General features: G+C 45.2%; 1 protein-coding gene across 1 annotated transcript in view; it reads right to left on the bottom strand.

Moving 5' to 3' along the window:
* MRPS17 (mitochondrial ribosomal protein S17) overlaps window positions 1–27,348 on the bottom strand; it is a 179,529-nt gene that overhangs the window by 104,516 nt on the left and 47,665 nt on the right. The window lies entirely within an intron of this gene.

Below are 27,348 nucleotides of genomic sequence, written 5' to 3' on the forward strand. Positions count from 1 at the left end.
TCTATAATACTTGTTGATTAGATGTACATTTTAGTACTGTTTGCCTGAATACCACTACAAGTTATTTTAAACCAATTAATTATTAGAGGGATGATTGTGCCAAAAATCAGATGTCCGTGACTAGATTTGAAAATAATTCCTCACCTTACTGCACATTATCGTAATGGCATACTTTACTTATTTATTTGATGCAAAAGCCTTCTAAACACACAAATTACTGCACATTTCTTTGGCTGAAGCGAGAACAGTAGACCTTTAGGTTTTAAATGCATCTCTTGGTTCATGTTACTACATGCTAGGTGGGTACCTGGTGGTAAGATACTCTAGGAATACACGGTTTTACAAGTGTGGCGAATCTACCCCTAATATGGAAGGCAATATCCAGCCCTACGCCCTTACTTGTCACCCCAAAGGTGCATTCCCCATATACACTACGTCTAGGGCTCCGTTGCTTTCAAGCTATATGTGTACTTAATACATGTCATACGTAAATACATACAGTGTGATGGGAATCGGTTAGTAGGAAGAAATAGAGGGGAGCATGTTTCACCCCTCAATGAGCATCCCAGAGTTCTATTGAGGGCATTACGGGGCTAAGAAGGTGCTGTACCAGTATGAGTGATGCACTTGCTTTGTGTATGAAATCCCTTAAGAAATGTGCCTCCACCATGAGAGAACTGTAGAACAAACTACAGGAACATCCTTTTTAAATGCTAACAAACTGACATGGTGTCCTTTCCCACGTCCCATGATTAGCCCGATGCCATTTCATCCTTTTTCCTCCTCCAAGTGGAACCTGGATATTCCAGTTATATCCGTGGTCATCTCTCATCGAACAAAACAATGTTTTCTTACTTTAATAACTTTTTTAAAAAAAAAGTTTAACTCAGGGGGAGGGGGGACAATCTGACAAACTTTGTAAAATATTGGCCCAATCTGTAATTTTCTCAGCAATTCAATTTTTGTGTCTCAATATTCAACTATAGTGCAGCGACAGGCGCACTATAATATTCATATATATATATATATATATATATATATATATATATATATATATATATATTGGAAAAACATATTTAAGGTGCAGTTAAGTAGCACAGATTTATCGCCACAAAACTCTTGAAATTCAGCAGATGTGGGAAGTCATAACCAGCTTAACTCGGCACGCTCCAATTGATGTCCCCCATATTGTATGTCATTGTGAATGCCTTCTCTTATAACATGTATGTGCTCATGGGCTTTGTAACGGGCAGAGTTAAGCTGGTCAGGACGTCCCACATCTGCTACATTCAAGTGTTTTGTGGAGTTAAATCTGTGCAGCTTAACTGCACCTTAACTAACGATTTTTCAGTGAATTTCAAAGGTTTTGTTATTCCATATTTGTTTTACAGCCCACTAGATATGGCCTTTGGCCGTGTCCACTGTACATGTTCCTCCAATATGTTTCTTTTGGACCCACTAGGTGGCCACAGCCCTTTCGTGCCCACTAGACCAGGACCTTCCGCTGTGCACTGCCCACTGTATATTTTTTAATACTACCTCACTTTCTTACTCATTAGCCATGGCCTTCGCCCAGGATCATTGCTGTGGTCCCTTTATATATGTTACCCCAATAGCTTTCTTCCGATCCGACAAACAATGGCCTTCGGCCATGGCTAATGCCCACGGCCTTCACCCGTGGCCTCTCTACATATTGCTTCAATCGGTTTCCCTAAACAGGCCCACTAGCCACGGCCACACCACTAGGTTTATCTTGGGCCCAATGGCCATGTGGACTTTCCATATTGCACCCTTCACATGTTGTCCCAATAGGCTTTGTTGGGGCCCACTAGACATAGCCTTCAGCTGTGTCTGCTTTCCGTATTGCACCATTTGTTCCTTAAAGTAACAGTACCCATTTGCTTCGGCCGCACCCATTAACCCCCGCCTCACTGTAGCTGTAAAATTCCACTTTTGTATTGCTCTCATTTAACTGGTTTCTTCTATAAAACCGCAGTTATCTCCAGTATAACCCGTTATGCAAAAACGTTTGAGTGCTGAACTTGCTTGCTCTCCAGCCTCTGCAAAACTCAAATTTCTCATGGTGTCCTCTTTCCTCCTCCCAACCTCAAGCCTGATGCCATGTCATCACTTTTCCACCTCCAAATGACATTTTTTCCACTTTACATTTTCGGCTAACCCTGGTTATACCTGTAATAACCCTGATTATCTCTTGCATCAAACAAAAAAAGGAGAAAAAGAAAAAAAAAAAAAAAAGACACCTTTTTCATTTCTGAAAAGACTGCTGCGAAGTACCATGGGAAAAATGTAGTGATCCTTTATGGGAGAAGGGTTTACCCCCTTCTCTGTCAAATATTTGAACTACTGGACGGAATAACCGCAGACCCTTCCCGGAAATTGAAATCAAAGCTTTGTTACCAAGTTGTTTCATACCTGATGCAATTCAGTCCAGCGATTTTTGTTGTACGCAGAAATTTTGTTTTTTTCCTCTATGGGAAAATGAATGGGAGAAGGCAGAAAAAACTGCGTTTTTGTGCTTTGATAACTTTTTTCATTTTTTTAACAAATCTTTCCCAAAATGTCCAGTCTAAGGGGGGAGGAGGGCCATGGACGGGGGGCCCGTGACAAACCGGTTTGCAAATTACAGCCAAATTCGTCATGCAAGTCAAAAGTTATTAACAATTCAAATGATGCGCAAGAATATATTCATCGAAAGAACATTTGTCAAGAGAGTCAAGGTGATCAGATTTAATGCAACAAAACTCTTGAAATTCAGCACTAGAATCTGAAGCAAGTCCACCACAACTTTGTGCCCTGTGCTGCACAGCGTATGATCACAATGATGGCAACACAGTTTCTTTGGGGCCGACTAGCCATGGACTTCGGCCATGGCCAGTTGCCACAACGTTTTGCCATGCCCACCGTACATGTTGCACCAATAGGTTTCTTTGGTGGACTCTACTAGCCATGGTGTTTGGTCATGGCCAGTGACACAAAGAACAACCTCACCCCACCTACTAGATGTGATCACTACAGGTGTAAAAAAATGTTATCACGCTCTTCCGTACCCCACGGGATTCCTAGGATAATGTCCGTGAACTACCCATTGCCGCGGTATTCCCCCGATAATCGAAAAACATTTATTTTAAATCTAAAACTCTTACCAGTCCTCTAAGACACTCAACAAGTGCACACCCTCTTCTATCCATGTGCCCCTCCTCCCCCATTCCCCTCAGCTGCTTTTTCCCTCCCTGGCCTTCTTCCATTACCCCCTTTCACTCTTATTTTCGTGTGACGCATTTTCTTTTCTGAGCCTGTCTTGCATTGCAGCCGTAGGAATCTCGCGAGATTCCCCCGCTATTCCGAAAACGTTCAAACTAACTGGCTCCCCCCAAACTCTCCAATTTCACATAATATTCTCTTTTCCCCTTCCACACCTCCAGCCTAATGCAACTGCATCCTTTTCCCTCCTCCAAATAGCTTTTTGAGCACTTTTGTTTTCGCATTACCCCAGTAATCGCTCGTATTGCACCAAAGAAAAATGGCAACTTTTCATTTCTGAAACGCCTCTCTGCTGCAAAGTATCATGAGATATAGCTATTTTTTGGGGAGCAAGGGGGGGGGGGGGGGGGGAGAACAGACTTCCACGTCAAGTATTTCAAAAACTACCGAACTAAATAACCCCAAACCCGTCACCTAATTAAGTCAACGCTTTACCAATTTTGCACTTTTTCTCTACGGAAAAAATAATGGAAGTAGGCTGAATCGTATTTATGCTTTAATAACAAATCTTTCCAATAATGTCTGTTATTAGCAATAGAATTTTCAGATTTCTTATGCCTTAATTATTGGGCAGCAATTGCTGCACTAGAATATATTAGTGTAATAGTGTGAAGCACTCCTTTTTTGCGCTTGCGTTACATACCAAGTAGGTTTGATAGTGTTGCAGCATACCTGGATCATGGCAGAGTATGACGTAGGAGAGAAAGAATATTTGTTTTACACTCGTCACGGCAGAGTGCTTTAAGCACCAAAGGCAAGCATTGCTTTAAGCACCAAGGGCAAGCACGAGGAAGCTTATCAAGGAGCTTTACTTCACTAAGTGGGTTGAACCTCTGTGGCCGAGATCTAGATGTAACCAAGGAGGCACTGGTTCCTCATTCTAGTACATAGCTCCTAATGTTGTATATTAGTTGCTGGGCCCAGAATTAAAAATCAATAATATACCTGCACCTCACAGGTTTTCTAACAAGAGAAATTTCAAGTGAAATACCTTGGGCACTTTTAAAAGCTCCTACTCGGACAACGTGACCTGCCTTGCCCAAGTTTTCAGGACAGGGATCAATGGGGCCGCACCTCCATTAATGATGTGATACAGGGTCCTGGGGTGATGTGGGGATGATACCCTGGCCCACCCCACACTCCCCCCAAGAGGTTTACAGGGATTGGTCACAGTGTGTCAAAAACCAGCTTTGCGCTTTTAAAGAGACATGATGCGAGAAAACCCGGGGTGGGGTGAGGGGGGGGGGGGGGTCGCTGATGCAACTCCCAGCGACCCCCCCCTCCAACCCTCCAAACGGCCCATGGTAAGATGGTTAGTCTGAAGAAATGGATTGCTGGCAGATAGGCCCAGGGATTCGGGGAAGTAGGTAAAGCAGCCACAGAAGAACCACCAACAAGGCTTAGGTTGTAGAGCGCAGTTAATTGCTTGGCTATGTATCATGGTATTAGGTCTTGTTTTGCTGTGTTGTCTCTGGTAACAGAATAAGGATCCGGAACAGTCTGGGAATAATCAACTCTAGTTAATAGTATGTAAACAAGGAGGGAAGGTAACCAGCCTGACGTCAATCTAAACAACCCTTTAATGTGTATCCGAGTTAAAGATAAAGGAGGAGGAGCGGTGCTCATGTGGATTCATGCGTAACTCTGAATAGAGAAGCTACAGTCTGTGAGCGCAGTTGCTCTCGTCGCTGACGGAAAGCAGCACTGACAAACTCCTCAATAAGACATTCCATGTGTTCCCGGCGAGTATGGGGACTAGTCAGTATAGAAAAGTGCTGCTTCCTCCGAGAGGAAATCCAGCCCGCTTCATGCACACACATTACTCTCCCAAAGCATAGGTTCCTGGATAAATGTCACTATTATACCCACGATGACCAAGCCAAACAGTTTCCCCAGGGAGGCACGGTCGATTTGGATCACATAATATTCTTGCATGGTGCCCTCAAGCAAAAGGCTCCAAGTGGAATCGCTACCTTTACTGGTACTCTGAAAGAAGTAAGAGACAGTATGTATGTAAAACACGGATGCTTAAGGACACGCAGGAACAGCTGCAGGGGTAAGTGAAAACCGTAAAGGTACAAATGTGGCAACTTGCCAAAGCTTAGACACAAGAGATTATTGCAGTCTGTATCTGGTCCTCCAAGGAGTACTCCCACGGAAAGAATCACCAGAAGATGTTCTTGACTCAAACCATGACATTCTGAATTTGAACCCAACCAGCAGCAAGGGCATATATCAATTTCTGCCTCTGCACCAGTACAAGTGCAGTACGATTCTGAGCCCCGATTCAACCTGTCTGGTTTGTTTGACACACAGGCAACCCAGTAATGGTAACCACAGGCTATGTGATATGCCAACCACCTGTTACCAAAAGGTGAGCCTTTTTAATCCTATGTAACAGTATGGTGCCACAGTCTAATTACCAATGAGGACAGCATGCGCTTATATTTACATATATTATTCACCCAACAGAGTAGTAACCTGTGTGGTGCGTTTCATTAAAAACCAAAAGAAGATAAGCAAGATGCTTGTTGAAAGAACAAGGATGACAATTAGGTAATATTTTGTGCATCCAGTTCATTATATGGATCATTAGCTGGCTGCAGGGTTCAGATCCCTAGTTTAAACCCATGTGGAACAATTACAGAAATAACAGAAGAGCATGGACAATAATGCCATGCGACAACCAGCCAGACGTACACAAGAAAAATGCACGATAGGTGTCCCATTGTGGGGTAAGAAAGAAATGTAGAGCATTAGTGCCTAATGATAAACGATATTCGGATAGGACCCCCTTTTAATATTAGATTTATGTTGGTATTATAGACACAGGATCACAGGAAATCCTCACAATTTGTTAATATGGCAGTGTTTAACAAACACTGCATAATTTGTGAGGAGGGCAGACAGACTTAGATAGTACCAATAAAGCAAGAGGGTCTGTATCACGTGTACGAGTCACTTTTGAAATCATGAATCTTATGCACATGTAATGTACTAGATTTGTATTCCTGTGGAACTCAAATATATGGATTTGTTTGTAAGTTTTAAATAGCACCGGTCTTGATACATGAATTATATTGGATCCAATTTCTGAGAGAGAGGAAATAGATTTGAGTGGGTAACTCATTATTCGGAATCGCCATGATCAATTTTGTTTTTGGAGATGTATTGATACCTGGGTAGATTAGGGAATACCAGGTGCTCCTTCTTGTATGCAGATTTCGGCATTGGATATTGAAACTTTTGCTTTGGATATTCTGACACTAGTTATTTCAGTTGTGTCAGGGAACCTCCTATTGGGAGAGTATGTTCCTTTTTTCACGTGAAAAGTTTCTAATAATCACCATGACCCTTACAATACACAGAAGCTGCTTTTAGCTCCTGCTTCTCCAATCTTAATTTTGAACCATGGACTCTGATTCCGCGAAGGAACTTCCTAATCCTCCATCTTATAAAAATTCAAGACCTGCCTTGTCACAAGAAGTCCAACCTGAAGAAATTACTGTTTGCTATTGTAAGTTCTCTTCTTTTACTTGACCCAAGACCTGAAACCACCAAGAAGAGGAAGCGTAAAAAGAGACATGAAGAATGACCATAGGTTGAAACCCAATAGCACTGAGAAGAAGATTTAAGGAGCAGTAACAACTACTACTTCAGCGAAGATAGCCAGTACTGGGAAGAGTTGGAGCTCAAGGAGGCATAAATGATCTCTCTTGCAAACAAAGGAAGAACTCTAATCCTCTGCTGGGGAGGAACCCGCAACAGAGGAAAAACCCAGAGGAAGGACTTGCTGAAGGGAGAAGCCAGTGTCAGCCAGCAGAGCCCGGGAAACTCAAACATGGGGAAGATAATTCAATGAGAAGAAGCTGGTCCTCAGTCCAGGGGATGAAGTAGAAGCAATCCGGGAGCCGGCGAAGGGCCGACTCATTGGAAGCTTGGGATAACTCGCACAGTGGCGTGACCTCAGTGATCGGGACCATATGGCCTGCAAACCGCACCAAAACCGCCAAACCAAAGGCTCTGCGGAGCCACAGAACAGGACGAGTAGGTGAGAATAGAAACGCCGAGAGCGTCTATGGGAAAGAAGCCAACCCACGACCCGAGGAAGAACCGGTGATGCACATTCAAAGAGTCAGAGGTAACAGGAGTGATAAGAAAAGGCAAGAGTTTTAAGGGCGTGAACTCCCTTGTCACAGCAATTGCAGTAATTGTGAAGGCCAAAAGAGAAGTAAAAGCAAGAGCGGTATGGGAGCAATCTTCATCACAGTGATTGTGAAAAATCCTAAGAAGTCAAGAGGCCTGCAGGGGTAATCTCCCTCTTCACAGTAATTGTGAAAATTATAAGAAATGCCAAGAGATCCACGGGAGTGACCTCACTCGTCACAGTGAGTGGGGAAACCCTAAGAAAAGCCAAGAGTACTAAGGCAGTTACCTCCCTTATCCTAATAGTGAGAAGAACAGTGTATTGGACACTTGGAAAGACCAAAGTCGCTAGAGAGAATATATGAACAATAGTTAAGGCAAGAAGCGTTTTGGACATTGAGAGCCAATAGTCATTGGACAATTGTGAAAGACTTAAGAAGTCCCTTCGAGGATCAGCAGGGGGTAATCAGAACAGTTACAAGAAACCATAAGAAGATCAGTCACCACCGCGGAGCAGGCCAAGACAGAAGGGAGTCATTCTCCCGAGCCCCTTTTTGTTTTCCAAATCCTTTTCGATTAGTAGTAGGGTCAGAAGTGGGTAATTTCTTTGGACACAGGACAGAGTTTTTGCTTTGGACAAACCATCCCCGACGACGAGCACCCTAGTTAGAGTTCTATTAGGTAGGAAAAACCCTTTTAGTATAAAAGGAAAAGTCTTTTCCTAATTATTTCAATAAAAGTGTTGTGTAAAATGCCACCCCTTTATCCGACTCATCCCGACTTACCACAGTAGGTAAACTAAGTACTAGACTACATTAGTAACTACACCTGTTCTGGGTTCATGGGGCTTATAACTTGTGTTACATGTCCCCTCTTGTGGGTTTCAAAGTCACTCTGCTACTTTTCACTGTGCCCTTCTCTTGGTTTAGGGGTCCCCTTCTTCTGGTCTCTAGGGGGCTCATCTTCCCCTCACCCCTCTTCTGAGCTTTGCGGGGCTCTTCTTCCAGGAGCAGGCCTACTGATATTTTTAAGTGTGTGTGTGTGGTCTGTGTTACAGTAACTTAGGAACTTGCAAATGCACTGATTTTCCCTCTTTTCTCTGGGCAGTTATGTCCAATCTGTGAACACCCTTGGAGGGATTTTAGAATGTCTGTCTGGTTCATGGTTCCCATCCCTTGCGGTTTAATATCTATGGCTCCTTTTCCTCATTTGCCATGTCTGTTCTTCCTTCTTGTTCACTCTCCTGCTGCATGTGCTTGGCAGTCCTTTTTCATCAGTTAAGCTATTCTCAAACCTGGCGAGGGTGCCCAAATGCAACTCCTGACATGCTTGGAGATAAAGAACTGAACATGCCCAACAATAATGTTTTCAAAGTGAACATGGTTCCACGTTATTGGGAGGATGGTTGGGCAAGGTAAGGTAAGGTAAAATCTACCGCGCAAAATCATCCTACACCACACCCAAAACCGCATCTTGACACACAAATCCAGGGCTCAAACACCACATGCTAAACAGTGGACACAGCTGACCACTGCATCTTCCACTCGCTCCTCGATGACCGTATGGTATTCTCTGGTACTGTCCTGAATTGGTGTACCTCCTACCTCTCGGGTAGACAACAGGCCGTCCAGATGAACATGTTGCGTTCTAACCAACTCCCAGTCCTCCAAGGCTCTGTACTCTGTGATCCCTTTTAACCTTTACATGGAGCCTCTGGGAATACTCCCAATGATCCAGATAATCCAGCAATACGCGGACGATACTCAGTTGCACACTAGAGTAAAAATAGCACAGGACATTGGTGGCCTCCGCAAATACCTAGCCATACTCCAGTCCTGGATGTCAACTGCTTAGCTCAAACTTAACCCATCCGAGACCAAATTTGTTCTCAACGGTCCCCCAGCTAAACAACAATTTGTTCTACAATGGCCCAATGATATTCACCTAGAAGGATTTGATCCACAACTCTAGCATTCATCTAAATCCTTAGGCTTCACCACGGACTGCAGCCAGCCCTTCCATAAGCACATAGCCACCAAGGCCCAAACGGCCTGGCTCCAAAGCTCCAGCCGTCGTAAAATCAAACTCATCATCCACCAAAGGACTTCCAGAATGTAGTCTTGCACATCGATGGGTGGAATGCTCGCCTACCAGCTGCTCACTTGGCTACCCTAAAAGCAGTCCACCATGCTGCAGCACATCTTATTTTGGGCGCACAGTAATTTGACTTAATCACCCCCATCCTACGTGAAGCACATTGGCTTCCTCTCCAAGCCAGGATACTGCTGAAGAATGTATGTATCATCTACAAAGCAGTCACCAGTAGCACACCACCATACCTAGCGGAAAAGTTCCACATATCCGGAGGCACACCCTCCTCGAGCAGCAAATTGATCAACCGACCCAAATCACAACTTGTTCCAAAAGAGAGGACCTGCTAAACAATTTGTCTCGTCACACACCCACCTTCTGCAATTCGATCCCGGGATCTGCTGGGAATGCCTGCAAAATTCTCCAGCATCGCAAATCTCTCAAAACGTGGCTTTTTTTAATTTATTTGTTTTGGCTCGACAAGCCTTTATAAAAAAGAAACAAAATAAAACATACATTACAGTTTATACAGAAACATAAAACAAGTAAAAGAGAGCTACAACATTGTTTTCCTATTTTTTATCAACCCTGCCAAGTTTTCTGTTTCCTATGTGCGCGCTTGTTTAGATGCATTTATCCTTAACCTTTGTACGTTAAATGATTATTTCGCATTTGATTAGCACCTGAATTGCTGCAAACGACAATGCAGCATTGGTACCTGATCTGATTCTGTCCCATAGGAAGTCTGATATTATACCTTCCTCTCTGCGCACAAAATTTCGGAAGAATCTTCCATGAACCTTCACAGTCCATTAGTAGGTGCCTTAATGTTTGTTTGGCAGGGTTTATGCAAATTGAGCACAGTTTTTTTGCCATGTCCCCTTGGTTGCGTTTTTCCAAGACAGCCCCACAGTGGACGAGGTTTAGTCTCATTCTGAGGAAGTTTGACCGCAACTTCCTGTTGGGGAAGTTCATTAGGTAGCGAGAGGGACACCCAAGTTTCTTTTCTCCCTTCAAGAAAGCACTTTGGATTGGGTCTGCTCTTACTTTCTCTATTGTTTTGATCCAATCCCGAAGTTCTAATTTTCTTTTTACTTTGAGAGGGTTTAGGACCAGAGTCTCTTCATCCAGATCTGTTCTCCTCAGTGCTTTCATTGCCTTTTCCCCTAATGAGGTTAGAAGAGATGATTTATTTTGCAAGCTTTGATATCTTATATCTCCATAAAGCGTAGAGTCTTTACTCGTAATTATTTCTCGATACAGGGAAATAAGTTTCCATTCTGCCATGCATTTCAACGAGTTGAGACCTAGCTCAAATCTTAAGCTTTTTAAAGAAGCGCAGTTTAGAAGGCCCAAGGCTCTTTTGCATAGTTGACCCTCGAAGCTTTTCCAATTTGCAGACCAAAGTTCTGGTTTAGCTTCCAGGCCATAGAGTAGCACTGGGACCACTTTTGCTAGGTAGAACTTCACCAGTGGAAGGATAGAGAATTTACAAAATTTGTAATTCAATTTAATCATTTGTGATGTAGCTTGTGTTATTTTGGTCATTACCTCGGATTCTAACGTGGCTTTTTCCAACAACCCCTGACCAAGGACTAATCCCAATGGACGCACAGACAGGAACTCTCAGTACTGCGCTTCTGCTAAAAGATGTAAGCCCAGGTGACTTCTCGGGAGGATAATAGGGCATTGTTGGAGGAAACCACACCCCCATCCCCAGGCCTCGCACAATCGACTAGCCCACTTGCATTGGCAAGTGGTTTTTATTCAGGGCGAGTACCATTTGCACAATACTTGACCTTGCTGGAGAGTATGGGGATGCTAGAAACCTATTTTTCATTTACTGCAAACACGCTTTGTTTGCACTGAATAGCAAATACAGGTTTCACTGTGCATGCTTGAAAGGATTGCAGCAAATATGAAGTGTGCTTATGGCGACATGCACCATTTTACCAAAAGCACTGGTAAATATTTTTTCACCAGTAACCTGGGGGCAAGTGCATTTCTCTTAGGTCGAGTATGCAAAAGGAGGAACTTTCCCTGCAGATCTAGTGGGGTTTTTAAGAATTTGCAAGGGCTGCACACCTTTCCTTTCAGGGATGTTTCCTCTGCTCGCCTTGCCTCAATGGCATTTTGGCACATTGCTCCCCAATCTCTTGATAGATCTATTGTTATTGCTCCCCAAATTTCCATTAGGGAAGACCCCGGGAGGAGACGGCTTCACGGCCGTTTTATACAAGCAATACCAAACATTGCTGCCAAAACCTCTGGCTAAGCTGTTTAATTTAATAGTGGGGCAGGATACAATACCACCTATGTTTCTTCAGGCCCTGATTGAGGTCATACCAAAACCAGGAAGAGACCCTGCAGAATTCACCTCATATAGGCCCAACTCCCTTCTAAATGTGGACGAAAAAGGTTTTCACCAGGATCCTAGCGACGTGGTTAGAGACATGTCTCCCCCGATTGATTCTCCCAGACCAGGTGGGGTTAGTGTTAAACAGGCAGGCAGCGGACAATATGCGGAAAACCCTCCTTGTGCTGTGCGCGAGGGCAGTCCAGGAGGAGGGAGTGCTCTTGCTATACCTAGACGCCGAGAAGGTGTTTGACAGGGTGAGTTGGGCCTTCAAAGGGGAGGTTTTTTTCATCCCTGGGAATGGCCCTGGAGGTGGATGGGTTGGATATCAGCCTTGTACCCAAAGCCCACGGCCAGAGTTGTGGTCAATGGAAACAAATCAGGTCCCTTTCCACAAGGGAGGGGTACGTGTCGGGGAATCCCCGTTCATATATGCACTAGTGATGGAACATAGGATCTCCTACGAGATTTTAACAAGGCCAAAAGGAGGAAGGGGTAGGGGGGGAAGGCTTCCCAGATCTAGCAACGCACTCAAGGCATCCCAGCTGAGAGCCCTGGTGGATCATTTTTCCCCCAGGTTCAGGGAAACAATGTGTGGTTATGGACAAGGAGGTACTGGTCCCAGTCACGTTAGACGAGTGGTTGTGGGTTCCTAAAACCCACGTCCCGTGGAGTGTCCTGCTGCATCCAGTGTTGGAGGTCCTGTGGTCTGTTTGGAAGGAGGCGATAATAGGTGGCTTACGACTTGGCCATCGCCCTTGAGCTGTATCTGCCCCCCCCCCCCCATTGAGGGATGGGAATCGAGGAGCCTTTGGCGTTACATCCTGGTACAAAGCTGGAGGACTCAGTAGGGCGGGACAGTTATGGGATGGGAGAACAAGGGACTGGAAGAGGCCTTGGGTCTGAGCAAGCGGTCACCCTTTCTCTTCCTGCAATGCAAGGGGGTAAAGACCGCTTGGGGGTGGAGGGGAGAATCTACAGAGGGAGCCGACAGACTTTGAAAGGCTCCTGATCACGCAGAAAGGAACCAAGGGACTGATAGCTAGATTGCATAGACTGCTTCTCCTGGCAGCTCCAAGGGAACCCCCTCCTGCAAGAGTGAGGTGGGGACAGGACCTGGGCTGGGAGATTGAGGACCTGTTGTGGGCCCGCATGTGTAGACAGGCTAACTGCTCCACTAGATCGCTTCAATATAGACACCTAGCCCTGAAACTATTGCATAGGTGGCATTACCCCCCCCCCCCCATTACCCTCCCAGTGATAGCCAGGATAAGGGAGGGATACGACCCCCCATTGCTGGAAGTGCCACTGTGAAAAGGGCGATCATATACACATGTGATGGAACTACCCGAAGGTGCAGACATATTGGAGAGAGGTCCTATCGTGGATAAAGTGGGTGGATGGGATCCAGTGGGACCTCTCCCTGTGACTCATCCTCTACAGTGTAAACGTGGAAGGGGAGCCTGTAGCGGAACAGGGTCACATGTTTCATATTTTTTTTGTATTTTTATTTTTTATTGTTTTAACCTGTATGGTTTTTACAAAAGTCGAGTTCCTGCATTAATTGAAATATTTTTTTACTGTTCATAAGATACATTAGCGACACCACTTCTAGTTGAGTTACTTCGTTGGGTTTAAGAAATTCCCTGGTTTTCTAAGGACCCAGACAAGAGGACAGCGGGAAGCGCACGGACTTCTGGCGCGTTTGCTTTGTTCAAGGCCACAGTCAAGAATTTGGCTGCTGTCCTGGACCATCTGGCTGAGTCCCCTGCTATCAACCTGAGCCAGCAGGTTTCTTCCTCCAGTATCGACGGCTGCTCGATGAGTGGTGTCATGTAAGCTCACTTTCGAGCGCTAGAGCTGGGCACGACATGAGGAGGTGGCAGAGTTTCTACTTGATCCTGGACTCCACACAACCGACAGTTTGATGTAGGCGACAGCGCTCTGGTAGCCAAAATTTCCCTTGTGTGGAGCAAGTTCAGACGAGCACGCATTTAAGTTTTTCTTAAGTCTTTCTCTGGGAATTGTTCACAGTACTTTAAGGGCTCCTTTAACTGGTTGTGAGAAGCAGGGAGGTGCTTTAAGGATTTGTACAGTTGTATTTTAGCGTGTGTGTTGATCCAGTCTTCTTGTTCTAGTTTAGTTTTTACTCGGCTCGGATATTAAATAAGGGTTTTTTCATTGCAAGCTACTTCTAATTTGGCTTGGATTTTCTTGACCCAGTCAGTTAGAGGTTTGCAGGACCCTTTGTTGATTTCAGAGGCTACGATCTGGAAAACAGGGATTGAATTTGGCATCAGTATTTTTCTGTAAAGTTGGGAGGCACTTTGCATCACCACAGAGGCTAGGGATGCTAAGCCAAGGTCACGCCTAATCGCTGGAATTGGAGCCGATTTAGGCAAGCCCAGAACCGATTTCCATAGAAATCCTTCCAACTGGGTCCAGAACTCAGCTGGCAGAGTTAAGTTTGCCGCCATCCCATAAGTAAATCGCTGGAACTACTTTCGATTCATAGAACTGCAGAGCTGGACTCCATGAAAATTTCCCAAATTTTTTGTCGACTGCTCGTGTTTGTGCTGTCAGATTTCTCATTTTTGCCCAAAGAGAATTGGAGAGAATTTTCTTTCAATGTGTTGTCCAAAATCACTCCCAGGTATTTATATTCATTGACCACTTCAATTTTCGTTTTTTCAAGAAACCAGGAAATGTTTGGCTGGTGTTTGTTTTTTTTTTTTGAAGGACCAGAATTTTGGTTTTTGTTTTGTTGATTTGTAGGTTGTTGTCTCCCATGTATACGGATAGGTTGGTTAGTTGCCGTTGTAGACCTATTGCCGTCTGGTCTATCAAAATCAGGTCATCAGCATACCATAATCTTGACACTACTTGTTCCCACTTTTGGCGGAAATGCTCTCACTGTTTTTTCGGATTCCTGAAAGTCGCCGATAAAGGCTATGAACAGGGCGGGGGCTAAAGGACAGCCCTGTTTTACTCCTCGCTCTGTATAAATCTGTTCTGAGAGGATCCCTTGCCGACTTAGGCGCACCCGTAAAGATGTTGATGTGTGGAGCGCCATAATTGGGCCAAGTAGAGGGCCCGGGCAGTTCCAAGATGTTTTGACCATAGTTTGGATCGGTCCACCGAATCAAATGCTTGTGACAGGTCTACCATCGCCATGTAGACCTTCGGAGCTCCTCTTTTCACTTTAATGACATTGAGAATTAGGAGGTTTATCATTGTACCTGCACCTTTTAGAAAGCCAATTTGAAAAATTTCTGCTGCTGGCGAATTAGTGGTCCACTCTTTAAAGTGGCGCAGCAAGAGGGATGCGAAGATTTTGCCAATAATATCTAGTAGCGCTATAGGCCTGTAGTTTGCTGGACAACTTTTGTCCCCTTTTTTGAAAATCGGGACCAGGACTGCTTCTGTCCAAGTTTTCGGAACTTGCCTCTGCTTGTGGCAGTATCTGAAGAGCTCGCCAATTGCGTGTGCCCAGGCAATCGGGTGCTTCTTAATATCCAGATTAGTCAGCCCATCGGGTCCCGGGGTCCTCGAAGATTTTAAGTTGCCAATTACTCTATAGATGTCTTCAACGTTTTCCAAGTTTATCCACAGTTCAACGGACGCAAATTGCATCTGCGAGACTAAAGTTGGAGGTGGCCGATAAAGGTCCGTAAAGTATGAGATCCAATTTTGTTCTGATACGGAATTAGCAAGCATAGGTGTACTTTGGCCGTTTATGCTCTTGAGAAGCGTCCAAAAATCTTTAGTGTTCCTTGATGCCCAGGTGTTTAGCATAGCTTCAGCGTCGTTCTGATATAGAATTTGTTGCTGATGCTTGAGCCATGTTTTGTAGAGCCTCTCGCTTGTATGGTATGCAATCCACGATTCGGTGGTTCCTGCCTTTGCTGCTAGTCTTTTTAACTTTCTCACCTCTTGTCGCTTGGCAACCACTTCATGATTGAACGTGTGAGTGTGGTTTGACTGATTTTGTGTCTTGCCGGTGAAACTCACTTTGTTAGCGACTAATAAGGACGTGTACTCAGGTCTTGCTTCTGCTGAGTCACTACTTGAACAGACATGTTTATTCATTAGGTTGTCCTTGAAGGATTTTACATTTTCGGATGTTAGTCGGAGTCGATTTTGTAGTTTATTAGACTAGACATTGGAAAGATAGTGTTTTTTCGGTTTCACTCCACCCCATGACAACTGAAGGTTATGGTCACTTTCAATAGTTTTCCGCACTGTGAATTCTACAAAGTGGTGGATCAGACCTTCCGTGATGTAGATGTAGTCCAAGGTGGCTGAGGCACCCGACCTTTCCCCAAGTTGGAATTTGGCTTATGTGATCTTGGAGTGACGCTTCGTTAAAGAGCTTTCTAGACTTCATTAACTCAGATGGACGAAAGAGGTAAAGCATGGTCTGAGGTCCTGACATCTGGTCTCGTCCACTTGATGTTGCAACTCCACATTTAGCGTTCAGGTCTCCACATATTATCATGTTTGGAACCTTCTGGTCAACTGTGATTTCATCAATAGTATTGGCTATGGAGTTGCAGAAGTCTTTGATTGTTGTTCTCTCAGGGTTCCAGTACAAGTTGATTATCGCCAATTCTGTCTGCGCCCAACAGTCTAGGTAATGGTCATGGTGACACCATGTGGTTTGTGTAGCAAGCATGCCGTATCCCTCTGTGATTTTTCCCTTTGGGGTAATTCCAGATCACAGGCGAACAGCAGTCAGCAGACCCGCAGAGGGTCGTCCCACGCTGGATCTTGTTGCCGGAGAGACTTCGATTGCGAAACCGTCTAACGACGGCTTATCCAGAAGCCAAGTTTCTTGTAGACATATGAGGTCAAAAGAGCCCAAATTTACCTCACTGGGTCTCGTTAGGTGGCGATAGCCTCTAGTGTTCCATGATGCCATTTGGAGGGGACTTTCTTTGGGCCGATTCGATGGATTCTCAGTCTGTCTCCTAGTGGCAGAGGAACATGGGGGTCGCTGCTATTTCTTTTGAGTACGTGAAAAGGTATCCGAAATCCACTTCCATGGTTTGGATGCAGGTGTTTCTTTCTGGCCCCTCATTACTGGCGATACTTTTGTTTCCATGCGCTGTCTTTCCTGAATGCTCTCCACGTTTCTTTGTACTGAGTCCAACGATACGTGGTTTTCACCGGTCCGAGTTTTTGGGTAGTCACCATACAGTCTCGACCGTTCCTCTTCCCGTCTTTTCCTAAGAACTAACCATCTCGGTTCATAAGATTGATCCATTGCAAAGGATTTTGGACGGCGATGTCTTGAGGAGCCCCTTTTTTCCCTTCCATCAGGCACCTGGACTGCCTTGGGCTTCTGTAACTGTTGAATCTTTAGACCCAAGTGTTGTAGGTCTTTAGTTACTTCAGCGGAAATTTCACTTACCGCCGTATTTCTTATGTGGAGGTATGCTTTGGCTCTGTGCTCTCGGTGGTAGGGCTCGACAAGTATAAAGTCATCAGATGTTAAATGTCGGAGTTTTTCGACTTTCCCCAGTAGTTTTAGCACTGTCCTACGAGTAAGTACTAGGTAACTGTCTTTTGCTGAAATCTGCTCTACTTTGAAGAGTGACGATTTGTCCAGTTTATGAATCTTCTCGGCTACCGCCTCATTTGTTCTCGAGGCCACCTTAGCGGGTGAGACTCCATGCCTGTCATGTCGATATGTTTGTTCGGATCTTCGATTTGTTTCCCTGTCAGATCTCTGTATGGGTGACCTTCCCCTTTTCTTTAGTTCTTTGAGTGCTTCTAGACCGGCACTTGGAGAATTTGATCGTCGTCTGTGGGTGCGGGCTGGGGGGTGAGTTGGAAGTTGTTTGGAAAGACTCGGAAGAGCCCTTAAGTGGCCCGCTGATGAAGGAGTCACTACTTCGACGTCAAGTTGTTGTGAGATGTCTAGCAGCTCCTTAGAAGGATCTAAATCGCCACTCGGTTTCAGTACCAAGACTGGCCCCTTTTTTTTCTTGTCATTTCTAGACTACTATTGGTCCCTTGCTTAGGTGCTGAATAGCCTATAGGGCCAAGGCCTGCTAGGGAGTTGGCTTCACTCAACTTTTCTTGCGTGCGGGTATTGGCCAGATTTTTTTCCTTTATCCCCTTTGCATTTCCAGAGGGCCGGACTACAGTGTCCTGAGTTGACGTTGGTAAGGAATTTTTTTTGGGTGGTTTTGCAAAGATGGGGACAAGTCTTTGAGCTTCTCAATTTCTGAGGTCCGAGTAGATTTTGATAGCGATGAATTAGAGGCTTGGTCCAGTTTGGTTCTATTTTTCAGCAAGACGGCTTCTAAATTTGTCTATTTTTTCTTCTAAGTTCATTTCAATCCTGTTTGAGTTGCGTTCGACGGCAGTTAGATATCCTTCAATGAAAGTCAGTTTTTCGCTCATGGAATCATTGAGGTATTGTCTTTGAGGGCCTTGTGGATTGACTCATAGAGCTTGCCAAATGGATTTAAGGCTATCGTGAGGGCCGACATGATTGACATCAAATCTGCTTTTTTTTTGTTGCTGGAGTTTCATTTTCTGCCATACTTAAAATTTCACTCAACCGCCTAGTTTTAGTCAGGGTTTTGAGGCCTCTTTCGTTTTGCGACTGTATTGATCTTTCCAGGGACCTTCTCTCTGAAGACGTCAGTTTTTCTTGGGTGGCTGACGAGGTTTCCCCCGACAGTCTGCTGAAATTTCCTTGGATATGTGGATGTGTCCATGCGTGGTGGTCTGCAGATTGAGTTGTTTTAGAGTCCCGTCTTAATCTGTCTTTTATTGGGACCCCCAGGATTTGGGCGATCACTCCTTTGGGCGCAAGTTCGATGTCTACGATCTCTATTAATGGTTCGCTGGATTCGTGGCCATGGCTCTTTTCGATCTGGCGGCTCTATTTCCGTATGCTTGCTGCTATGCCGGGGTACAAGGCTCTCTAGCTCTAGACTTTGGTCTGTACTTTCAGCTGGGTGCCCATAGGGTTTTTGAGTTGGAAGTGGTCCATGAGAGTTTGCGTCGATATTTCGAGCTTTTGACCTTGGGGGAAGGATCTTTAATGGCCTCCAATATTTCTGCATCCGAAGGGTCACAATCCTGGTCTAATTTTTTTTTAATGTTGCTTTGTGAAATATTCTTTCAAAGATGTAGAAACAGCGGGTTAGCCAAACATTTGGCGCCCCCATGTGTTTTACCAGGTGCTTTTCGGGATTTCTTTGACAATGTTTTTTCCGACCTGGATTTCAGTTTGATGTTCCCCTTTGTAAGCAGAATCTTTGGGCCGCAGTTTGAATTTGCTGGAGCTGTGGCAGGGCCTCGGCTAAGGCAAAGGCATCCGCCGAATTTGTGCAAAGCCTTTGAGTTGAAATGCCCTGCATTGGGTTTGTGCCTGTCATAATCTTATCATTGGTTGAGGTTTGAATCAGTAATTCAGTCTGTTCTGTTGCCAATACTTCATGAGGGGAAATCTCCCCATACGACACTTCAAACACCGAATCTGCATCTGATCACCCAGTTAGAGGACAACTGATCCTCGATGTCCGTGACCCAAGAGTCGTTGGAGCTATTTCTGATGGGCGTGATTTTTTGCTTCTGCTGCTTTAAAAGATCTGTTTGTAGAGTTGTGCGTTGATGGATTTGGGCTGTGATAACTTTCCCTTGCGTAGACGGTGCCGTCAGCTGTATGTTGGAGTCGCCCATTCCAGACTTCCGCATTACAGCGTGGAAGCGCACTCCTATTTCAAATATCCGATTCGGTGTAGCATCCTCAGTGGATCGCAACGAGAGCTTTGCTCCCGGTCGTTTGGGCTCCTGTCACAACTGTCCTCCGACAGTCTCCGGCAAGGAGTCACTCGTCGAGATGTTAGAACGGCCAGGGGCTATGCTCGTTGCAAGTTTCAGTGGACCCGCTGGTCTTGTAGGAGAGAAGCGCTTCTTTGGGGGAGGCGCTTCTGCCTTCTCATCGCCGTCCCGGCCCACCGCCAAACTTGAAGATAAAAGATTGTGTGGGGGACCACGTCATCTTTGCCCACCGCGATTCGTGGGTTCGAGCCCACAAGCGATTTCCCCAAAAACAGGGGAGTCAAGGTGGGTGGGCGAGCGGAGGATATGATGGTGTTTTCCGTAATTAGCTGCACAGGTACTGTGGTGACGCCTTTCCCTGTTTCGCAATTTTTCCCCTCCCTACCATTCTGTTGGTCTTCCAGTTGTTCTGGAGGGAGTTTGCTACTGCGGAGATGACGGCTTATGTCGTCTTCTATTGGGGAAAGAGGCGCCATGAAAATTTGAGGCTTGAGTTTAATTAAGTTTGTTCAGACTGAGTTCAAGTGTGTACAAGTAGGGAGACACTCACTTCAGGCGAAGAACCGCTTACCGTCACCAGTCTCCTGGCACCTGACACCGGACACACTGCTTCGCACACCGCTCCGCGCCTGCACGGCGTTTAAGTAGGAAGTCCTTGCAATTTCAGTAGAAATGAAAAGAGGACTGCAGAAAAACACCATCCACTGTCCACGTAGCTGAAATGAAGCGTGAAAAGCAGCAGAGATCCTTCCTCACGACACACACCGGACACACTGCTTCGCACACCGTTTCATATTATGTCAGTGGCAGCGAGGCGTTTGGCCCAACGGTGGAAAAGTCCGCAAAAGCCAAGAGAGAATGAGTGGACCTCCAAAATCCATGCAATATAGGATATATAATACTGAACCTACCTCCTAGATGAGTCCAGATCTAACATTGAGGGAACGTGGCTCTCGCTCTTTGAGAAATATGGACGATTGGCTTAGTGAATCTGGGGGATAGTTGGAGGATGGACTGAACAAAGAATGTTTCCGCATTGGAGAGTGTTTCTGACAGCCTCTTGCCTAAGTCGGTCTTGTCTAAGTCGGGGACCAGAGGGGGGCGGGCACATGCGTCCAACGTTCTAGCATACCGAGAAGGAAAACTAATTTGGAGAAGAGACATTAACATGTATCCAACTTATGGTGGAGTTGAACGACCCATGGTTGAGGGGAGGGGTGCGCCTTATTGTTAGGGTTAATGAGTACAGCATAACTGCTATTCTATGTTATAACCGAAATGCCAATAAAAGTTGATTTTCAAAAATAAAAATGGGCCTACACTAAGAAACCTATTGCCAAACCTTACTAATACACAAAGGGTGTGGGATAGCTTTCAAAGAAAAAGAAAAGTGTTCTGAACTAGTATGTCAGGATGCAGTAGCCTGGGTCTCCCTTCCCCACATTTTGATCATGGGGTAAGTTTGGAGCACAGCATAGTCTCAGGCTTCTCTAGCACAAGATGACATTTCCAATGGCAGTTCTCAGCACCGTCAACCGCCAAGACTCGTTTCCTTTGAAAGTCTTTTGACTTCAGGGTCTGATGTTTTTAAATATCAAAAACAAAAAAGTTCCTTTAACTAAATGAAAGTTACTTTAGGATGATAATGGTTCACACCTGGGTCCCCCCTCTTCTGGGCGCTGATCCTTCATGTATCGTATTCCTCAATTTACATGTCAGATATTTTCTTACTTGAAGTTAGGATGATAGCTTTACCCTCTGGCTCTCCCTCGGTCCGGCTCAAACCCCTCTTAACTGCTAATACTTGGGAGATGGCTTCGCCTCTAGATCTCCCTCTGCCTGGCTCAGACCCTTCTTCTCCAGCATCCCTCCTTCGGGTGAACTCTTGCCGTCTCTTAACTTTTGCTTTCACTTTTCACAATCTTGGGGTGACAACTTTCACCCCTAGATCCCCTCTGCCGGGCTCCAACCCCTCTCTATTCTTAGCCTTCCTTCACACGGTTTACTGTGGCTCTCGATCAGGGTGATAGTGGCCAACCCTGTGTTCCCCTCTTCTGGGTGCTGACCCCTCTTTACTTTCAATGTTTTCTTTTTACACAGTTCACTGCTTGTAGATCAAAGTCTTTCGATTGTACAGGTATTTTGCTTGACCCTCTGTATGTCCACTTTGACCTATTTCGCTGTCCCTCCTACGGCCTTCTAGTATTTGTAGTTTTACTCAGACGGGGAACGACCAGAGTTTGAGTTACCACGGATGTGCTGCCGGTTTCCCACTGAAGCTGGTCTCCCCGTTTCCACTCTTTACAGTTCATAGAACTTTGGTTCAAAACTTGCCACTTTGTGATTCTCACTCAACACAGCCGGGTTCTTATCGTTTCCCCTTCGACTCACCGGCTGTGTTGAACCACTTGGCTTTTCTTGTTCATCAGAGTCAAGGCTGGTACCAAGGGTGCAGGAGCCGCCCTCGCTCCTGCTTATTGGCGTAAGCTTGCCCCGTGTCCTGTTGACATCTGCTGCAAGACACTTGTGCTTTTGCTCGCGGTCTTAGGCTCTCTTTCACAAAGGTTACGCGTGTCTGGGACAAAAAGGGCAAGGGCACTTCTCGCCTCGCCACCCTCTCAATTCTTGCCGCCTTTCTCCTTCCCTTGATCTGCCGCGCTTAGTTAGCTGTCTCGTCGTACTGTCTGCCCTCTCGCCTTGCTCGTCCTGTGCTCTTTTACTACACATTTTATCCCTGTGGGGAAAGGAATGGGCAGTCAGGTCTGGGTTGGATCAGGTTAATAGCCCGACGCTAGGGTTGGGACATGTCAAGTAAACAGTTTTATTACAAGCCTGTTGACTTGTGTCTCTGAAGAAAGTGTTTGTGTCGGAAAAGGAAGGGGTTGGAGTGTCAGATAAAGCGGGTGGTAGAGGTTCCAAATATCCTACAGGGTCAGAAGGGAAAGAGGTAATACATGGAATTATAACCCTAGGATTGGGGTTTGTAATGACCTCAGGAGATTAGGTTTTGTAGGATTTGTGAAATAAGCAGGAGGGTTTGTGAGAATTCAGAAAATGATAATCAGAGGGGCGGGATTGGTAGGGCTTGCGGGGTAAGCAGGAATAGCTGGGATCGTGACATGAACAAAGGGGATTGTGGGACTCAGTGTTTTGTCTGATCAGGTTGGGAGTGCGGAAAATAATAAAATCAATCAGAGGGATGGGAAGAAAGAGGGGGAGTATTCAAATGGAGACCGGTGAAAAAAGGATTCTGTAAGTTATGCTTTCTGGGTTGAACCGTGTTTGGGACCTTAGAGGGTTGATTACGTATGGAGGGGTTGTTAGATCTGGGCCGGAGAGATCTAATGGGAGGAAGCGAGGCAGATGCAATACAGCCCATGAAAGCCTCCGATATCTTGCCCTCCTCTCCTTTTCTGGGACAATACCACGTCACCTGGGGCAATTCCCACGAGCATAACCCAGGGTTCCCCTACCCAGGTGTTCTTTCCCTGCTCGTTTGCCTTCAGGGTTGGGGTAAGAGGGCTAGACCTTTTGTGGCCACCTGAATAAAAGGTTACTGGGATCTACTCGGGGGAGGGGGGTGGGTGGGAAACACCCTCAGGTTTCTCACAGTTGCCAGGATGTGAATGTCACTTCAACCAGTACACTGAAGCAAGAAAGAGCGATGGAAAGCTGGAGGTAACCGGTAAGCCCTGGGAAGGAAAGAGGGTTACTGGGTTGCCAGCATGTGGATGTCGCTTCTAAGTAGTAACAGCAACTGAAGGGAATCGAAGCAAGGAGAAACCAGAAACCAATGGTTAACCTAATGAAAGCAAGTGGGTTACCGGATGGCCTAAGAAAGTAAAGCGCTTCTTGAAAACGCAATGAGAAGTGAAGAGCAAAGCCATTAAACAAGCAAAAGTAACAGTACAGAAATGGGTTATTGAACCCCAATCTGAAAGAGTGATTTATGTAAAGAAAAGTCCTCGCAGACAAGTATACCAGGTCAAATTAAGTACATGTGTAGTAAAGTCCTGGAAGGGAGGTATACCAGGCGAAGCTAAGTGTTTGGGTAAGAAAGTCCTGGTAGGAAGATACATCAGGTAAAGAAGAGTTAAACATTTGTGTAACAAGTCCTGGCAGTAGAGTATACCAGGCGCGGACAAATCTAGACAACCATTAAAGACCTTCATGGAAGGCCATGCCCTTGAAATCATGTACTGTTGAGAATAAGCCAACAAGAAAGGAGTGTCCTTAGGAAGAGACATACCCTTAGAATTTGCTAAAAGTAAAGAGGAAGAGAACGCCTGGGGAAGGGACTCGATGCCCCAAGGAAAGTAAATACCCTAAGGGGAGGAAGTAATCATCTTGGAACTTGATTATTCTTTTTGAACTGATAAGACTGATACAAGAAATCCCAGGAAGGAAGTGGTTCCCAGAGATTGCGATCATTGAAACTTCTTTTGACCAAGGGGAGAGAGAGTAATCCTCTTGAGATTTAGTTATTCTTTTTGAATTGGCAAGATCGACACAAGGAGACTGGGAAAGGAAGCTGTCCCCTAAACACTGGAACCCTTTTTGTTGGATTTGAACTTTTGTGTTGAACCTGAACATTTGAGCACTTGTGAATAACAAGAGACAGTATTGCACTCTGCAGTTTATTTAGAGTGTGAGGGCCAGAATAGGATTACAGACCTAGGTCATACTTTTGGTTGGACATCTTGACACTGGACAGACTCATTTGTTTTTGGTTGAGGTAGGGAAATTCCTCCTAGAATAGGGATACTGGGGTATTTTTCAACCCCCACTTCTTTTAAATAAAAGTTTGTAACTACAAACATGTCTCCTCTGTACCTACATCGCATTCCTGGCTCCTCAAAGCCATAATGGTGGTTTCAATTCTACTGATGAGGTGATCCCACATCGAGGTACTCCTTTTATTGCAATGTCTGCCACTCTTTTTAGAAGAATCTCTTGGATAATGGTATCAAAGTGCGCTGAGTGTGTCCCAGGTGGAGCATGGAACAGTACCCTTTGTTGGTCTAGAGCTATGCAGTGTCTTGTGAAGGTGGTCTGTCTCGAGGACAGAACAGAGGAGCGTATATCTGAATTTTTCCAGTACCTTTCTGACAGTCAGTTTTTATTTTAAAGGAAGAGAGGTCTTACACAAGCAGACTTTGAATAAAGGAAGGATGCCCCCAGTAGTGATACAGCAACTAAAAGGGTAAGGACATGACCATCTGTTCCTGATGGTTCTGTGAAGTGTGTGTGTGTGTGTGTGTATGGTTGGTGTGGGGGGAGGTTAGGGGGGGAATATTCTGGAAATCCTGGTGTGCCGCAGGCGTTGATGTTAGCAAGAAGATCATGTAGGCAGAGTGGAGAGGCAGAATTTGGTAATAAATGGTGTGTTAGGTACCTGGGGTACTGTCTCCTTGGTAGAATATACTATCCCAAGTGGTCTTGGATTTGTAGGATCGTTTAAAATGTCCTTCAATCAGGTTGCAAAGTTGTGGAGACAGAGTTCAGGCCGAGAAGACTCTGAATTCTTGAATGATCTTAAACATTTCCTTTTAGTTGCGTTGTGGCGATTGTCGCATGGCCAGGGGAACACACAACTACTGACGGTAGAATAAAGTTAAAATGTATTTTATTAATTTCACAGACTCACAGCCCATCAATTCCCCTCCTTGCATCTGGAAGCTGCTGGGATGCTTGGGAGAACCGAGACGCACAAGAAACTACACCTCAAGGTCTCTAAAGCCCACAGTTTCATTGCATTCACGAACGCACGGCCAATCCAGCAGGGAAGAGGGAGAGCGAGAAAGGAACATTTTTATTTTTAAACCAGTTAAACTGCCAACAAGGAACTAAAGCTTTTGTGTCTCGGCATCTCTGCGCTCCTCAACAGTGTCACTACCCTACAAGTAGAGTTGTGTTTGTCCCTCGTCCTGCTGATCTGCATGTTGATTTTCCAGCCTTCATTCATCTGGTTGTTTCTTTGATGCGCGATTGAATTTTTTGCACTCAGTGATCTGGTGGTTTGGTTGCTTGGGAATGACTTGGTTTACGCTTACTTATTAACTCGACTGGATTCCCCTGCTGGCCCAATGACTTAGTGAGTTACTTCCCCAAACCAGATCTGGATTTCACCCCTTGGATTCTGATTGAATTGGTGTTTGTTTGGCTCATACCTCTTGCATTGAGCTCTGGCTGACTTTTATCCTATAATTCCAGTCCACATTCCGTTTAGGTAAAGTCCCTACGGACTGCTGTCCCACCTGCAACACTTAGTGAATGAATTTCACATCAAGAGGTCACCTACTCTATGGACTCTGGCACATCAGCTTGAGGTGCACGTATGTTCTCCATCTGTTCACGACCTCTCTAAAAAGGGAGAATAAAGGGCAGACATGGTGTGGGAGTGTGGAGTTACACCCACATACGTCAAATTCCATCTTTTTCCTTTACAGTCTGGGAGATAAGTGTTAAGGGACCTCTGCCTTTTCATCTGACTCCTCCCTGCAGAAGTGATTTTGTGTCCATTAGTAGGGGTGCGATTCAGAGAAAAGCGTGCAATCCTTCCTGGCATCAGCACATCTCAGTGGTTTGACAATTAAGCCAAAGTTAAAATAAAAATAAATAAAAAGAGAAGACTATTGCATGGAAATGGTTTCCAAATGGTTATAACGCAAATGTTCTTGGAAAACAGGGGCTCGCCTTCCCTGTTGCTTATTCCCCCTCTTGCAGGGCCATGGGGCCATTTAATGCATAGTACCCTATACGGTGTAATGGTATACCGTTATACTGTTATAGATACCGTGAACAACTTAATTGAACTATAATAACCGTCACATTGTTTATACTGGTATACCGTTTTAGGGCCTGCAGCAACTGAGCTTTTCAATCTAATTTGGAAAGGCTGCATTAAGCAAGTGCTGCGCAGTCTGGATCTTGCACTGTGGGATGTGACGTCTGCCAAGGGGGCCTTGTTTGGCAGACAAGAGCATAGGGAAAGTGAGGCCACATTAGTAAACGCAGCTTTGATGCTGTGACCGCTCTTTCTCTGTGATCAGTAGAGTCGGGTTAAAGATCAGCCGATTTGTAGTTTTCCCAATTTGAAAGATGGGAAACTACACATCCCAGAATTCAAAAGGAGGGAATAAACTGGATGCCCTTCTGATGCATGTCCACAGAAAACGTTAGCTCTGTGGACTGTATGAACACTGGGCCCATCAGTGCTTTGTGCTAGTATATAAACTGCCCCCCCCTCCCCCAACTGTCCTCCTAATAGATTTTCACTTGGCACTAGAGTGGTTGCTTCGCTTGATCCTTCACCTGCCTTCTGCATATGGCACTTGACTAAAGCAGGCAGGACAGATTCTACATTCAATTTGAATTATGGCAGAGCAATGGGGGTGAGCAATTTCTCAGGTCTATCCTCGATTTGTGTCACCACCCATGAAAGCAATCCTCCATCTCAACTCACATGACAAGGGTCCTAATGCGCTCAGACCTATGGAAAAATGGTAATCATGGGGCTGTGGTGAGGTGGTGGTCCAGGCTATATTTGTGCCGGTATGTATTTTAACTTTGTCATTTTCAAAAGGTTTTTGTGCCACTATCTTTAAGAAGGTAAATGAACATGTATTGCAAGAATCAAGAAAGAAATGAACGGCGCCCACTGAACCCTG

This window comes from Ambystoma mexicanum, chromosome 9 (genome assembly GCF_040938575.1).
Source record: "Ambystoma mexicanum isolate Mex_15411 chromosome 9, UKY_AmexF1_1, whole genome shotgun sequence".
Lineage (NCBI taxonomy): Eukaryota > Metazoa > Chordata > Amphibia > Caudata > Ambystomatidae > Ambystoma > Ambystoma mexicanum.